We start from the raw sequence: 3,977 nt of genomic DNA on the forward strand, positions 1-3,977 counted from the left end.
TTCTGTTAAGACTGTCTCACACATGAATTAGGTTGAAAAGCTGTCAGCTGTTAAATTTAACTACACAATTAGATAATACCAATTTAGGTCAACCAGTTACCAAGCAATGCAAAATTTTGTTTAGTCTCTTGCTCTCAATAGCACTAAAAAAAAAAAAAACACTTCAGAAAAACATGTTCATGTCAAAGTGAGTAATTTTTGGTCCCAAATATTTAAACATTTTACTATCTGGTGTCTGAACACTTTTTGGTTTGACTGTAAGTCATGTAACCATTACACAAATTCAGCTTTTTTGTTGTTAGCAATAAGGACCAGGTGTCTGTAAGTCCCTCCAAAAGTCAGCCTGGTTATTTAAGCTTCGTGTCGTTGTGGCCATGAGTTTCGAATAGCGACAACGGTTATAATCCACAGGGAAGATATTGAATAGGCTTCCATCAGGTGGATCAGTCAAAGCAATTCCTAAATGATTCATGCACAGGCCTACATACACGTCCTCTATGTAAACCGGTTTGACAATTTGTGCTGCTTCAACAAGTCCAGAGAAAACACATATGCTAAACCCAGAGCATAGGGAGGATAGAAAGCCGGGGAATAAACCGTTTTTGGGAGATACCATTTAGAATGGGGGTTTCTCAAAACCATTGCATTCCTGGCCACAAGTCCAGTCATATAGTTCTGCTTTGGTGCCGGCAGAAGCATATTCACTAAGTTTTTCACATTGAGAAATATATCCGAGTCGATCTTCATCGCGTAGGACGCATTCTGACAATAAGCAGAAAGCCATTCTAGCATTACCACTGTCTTAATGGTGAGATTGTAGTAACTGTCCCAGAAATTACTTTGTAAAATGTCATGATATTTCTCGCTTTCCTGCAACAAATCCTCTTGAAGCTTTTCGCTGTCTTGTGAAGTTGGCAGACCGATCAGAAATAGTAAACTTATTATCTTGTCCGCGACTGACCTCTCCGTACCCCACGTTGAACGGACGGCGTCCCGAGCGGCCAGGTTTCCTGGAGCTACTGGTACTATTAACACCAGGAAAGTATTTTCCTTCTGGCACTTCTCCGGCTCATTAATAACAAAACTATAATTGCTTGGGTAAGCCACATAATATGGTTCTGGAGGCTTCCACGGTTCAGCAGAAATCCCTCTCGATACTGTAGTCAGAGAAACTTTGGTCGTCTTATTGTGAAATGTCTCTGGAAGAAATAGTCTAACAGCAGCTGTCCAGGTTTCTGAGTTTTCATAGACGATGATGTAGTAACACAGCGACAGGATCAGCAAAATGGTGAACATAACAAATGAACGATGAAATCTGCATCCGCCATTTGTTTGCACTTGACTAAAAAGAGAAAACGAGTCTTTTGGCATGTCTATGTAACAATGCATTCAGATAAATAAACTTAATACACAGGTATTCCTGATGAGGTTTCCAGTAAAAGCATCAAAAATTTAGATTTTAATATTTTACAAGCTGTATAAATTTGTAACACTTTACAATAAGGTTTCATTTGTTAACATTAATGTATTAATTAACATGAACTAACATGATCAATGCAACACCCGCCCCTGTCGGTGATTGGTTGGAACACTATTTATTTTGGTTTTGAGTGTTTGGCTAAACCGGGTGAAAACAACTGTTTTTGTGTGCAGATCTCAGAGCCTAGGCTGCCTACAGAGACGCGTTTTTTTGACGGCATGCTTATGGGGCGGGCAGCTAGCGGATCGTTAGGTAAGATTAGATGAATGTGAACATTTATGTTTGGGCCTGAAATCGCTGATACCACCTTTAAGCCTGCCTGTGACAAGATGGCCAAACGGTGATGCCGGAAGTGACTGCGCCATAAGACATCTAGCGTTTATATATGATATCTATGAGTATCAGCATTTGAATAAGTTATGCTGATTCAATTGGACTGGTAGCGCTTTCAGAGTAGGGTGTGTTCATACTTAATTTACATGCTTTGTTCAGAGACTCCACCTCTATGTAATCCCTCCCGTCTTTGAGAAGTATAATTACACTGAATACTGTATTAGATTTAGAATGTTGGACGAACCACAGCCGCGCTCAATAAAGAAGAACTTCTGTTTGAACGTGATCCCAACGTCTTGCTTTGAAGAAGGAAAAAGTTCCCAACACACCCCTTTGTCACATCACAGACAATAAGCGACCAACACTGACCATTCTGATATGACAGAAGCAAAAAAAACTCGAGCCTATATAGTAAACATATTGGCTACATGTAAACATAGGTGTGTCTTTTGAAACCCCATTTTGTGCTTTACATAAACACAACCAGAGTACAATGACTGGGCTTTATTTATTTAAATTACTCTGCTTTCAAAATCTCTTAGCATGACTTAAATTAATTCAGTATCTTTAATTATACTAACTTGTTGGCCAGTTTATAAGTCAGTGAATGGCTTCATGTTATTCAGATGTTTATCTTAGTTAATGTCACAGCAGTTTATTTTCTGGTTGCGTTTCCCTTCTGTTCCTGTTTTACCTGCCTAAATTTAGTCAGTTTGTTTTTCTGTTAATCAGTCCTTATTTAACATGTTCCTGTACGGTTTGATTCAGGGGAGCTGGCACAAACTAATGCGGGCTGTAACACGCTAGTTTAAAATACTTCCACACATGCCAGCATGATGAAGCTTAATGTATTTACTAGTTGCCATATCAACACTATATAGAGAAAAAATGGGCCAAAATTCAGAAATCTTTGGAAGATATCACTGAACATTTATTTAACCATAGCAAAAGTAAATTTCTTAAGTATTTTTTTGTGTTTATTTAAAATTCTAAGATAGACAAATCTGCTATTATTTTAATCTTATATCTTATTTAACAGTTGAGATAGTTCTTTAATGCTGATCTAACCAGCAGAAGACACTAGCCGGGTTTAAATCCCAATTGTGCAGGTGGGGCACACTGCAAAAAATACTTTTCTTACTTAGTATTTTTGTCTTGTTTCCAGTCCAAATATCAAACATTTCTTAAATCAAGATCCCATTTACTAAAGTAGTTAAATGATATAAGATATTAAGCCTTGTTTATTGGGGAAATAAATCAAAATTAAGTGAGTTTTTGCTTAAAGGTCCCATATTGTACACCTTTCTGAAGATTTATTTTAGGTTGTGATGTCCTTAAGAATAGATTTGTGGTATAAGTACCAAAAACCATCCCAATATATTTTTACAGCTCCTTTCTCAGGAGCTCTGCTAAGAACAGGGGTGCGTTTGTCACAGGTCGGGGTGGGCCAAGCCAGACTGCACCCACCCCTGGAGACCGGGTACCGCCTCGAGGAGCGTGTCAAGGAACCAAACAGCAGACAGAGGATAAAGGAATAACAATTTCTTTATTGAGTTAAAAGCAGATAATTTGAAAAGTCCTAATTAAAATCTTCCTTCTTGACGCCAGAAGCAATTCAATGGGCCCCTGGACCGGAGCAAGATGGACGTTCGTGAACACCCTGCGGCTCGTCGGAGAGGAATCAAGGAGGACACACACCATCCAGGTAGGTCACTGGGTAAGTACTCTTTACAGGGCTCACAAAGACGTCTTGGCTACTCGGACCCCATTCGGACTGGAACCAGGTAAATACTCGTGGTGAGGATGGAACGAGTGCCGGAGGCTGCCCAGAGGTAAGTATCCAGAGGACGGGGATCCTCAATTCAGACGGGTCACAGGAGCGCAGGTGGCGAGCAGGCCGGGCCAGGAGGGGACCGTGGACAGCAAGACGACACTTTGATTGAGGCACGTGCCGCGGCTATTCTCCTTCCTTCCGAACAGCAGCAACAATTTGCAACACGGGCACGGAAGGCCACCCGGCAAGAGGACACTTCACTTTGACTGTGCCCTGCAACAATACAACAGGGTTCAATGGTTCAACAAGATGCGACGCTCAACAGTGATACCTTCTCTCCTTCTGAACAGGGCGGAGGCTTTCAGTGGGGACAGGTGGGGACCACCAGGC

The 3,977-nt window shown here is 40.8% G+C and overlaps 1 pseudogene across 1 annotated transcript; it reads right to left on the minus strand.

Moving 5' to 3' along the window:
* Positions 1–298: 298 nt before the first annotated feature.
* Positions 299–1,296, minus strand: LOC311078922 (beta-1,3-galactosyltransferase 2-like; annotated as a pseudogene). The gene has a single exon. The product of its transcript is annotated as a beta-1,3-galactosyltransferase 2-like (transcript).
* Positions 1,297–3,977: the final 2,681 nt, after the last annotated feature.

The sequence above is a fragment of the Abramis brama genome, assembly GCF_963993115.1.
Source record: "Abramis brama genome assembly, chromosome: 3".
In the NCBI taxonomy this organism is placed as follows: Eukaryota; Metazoa; Chordata; class Actinopteri; order Cypriniformes; family Leuciscidae; genus Abramis; species Abramis brama.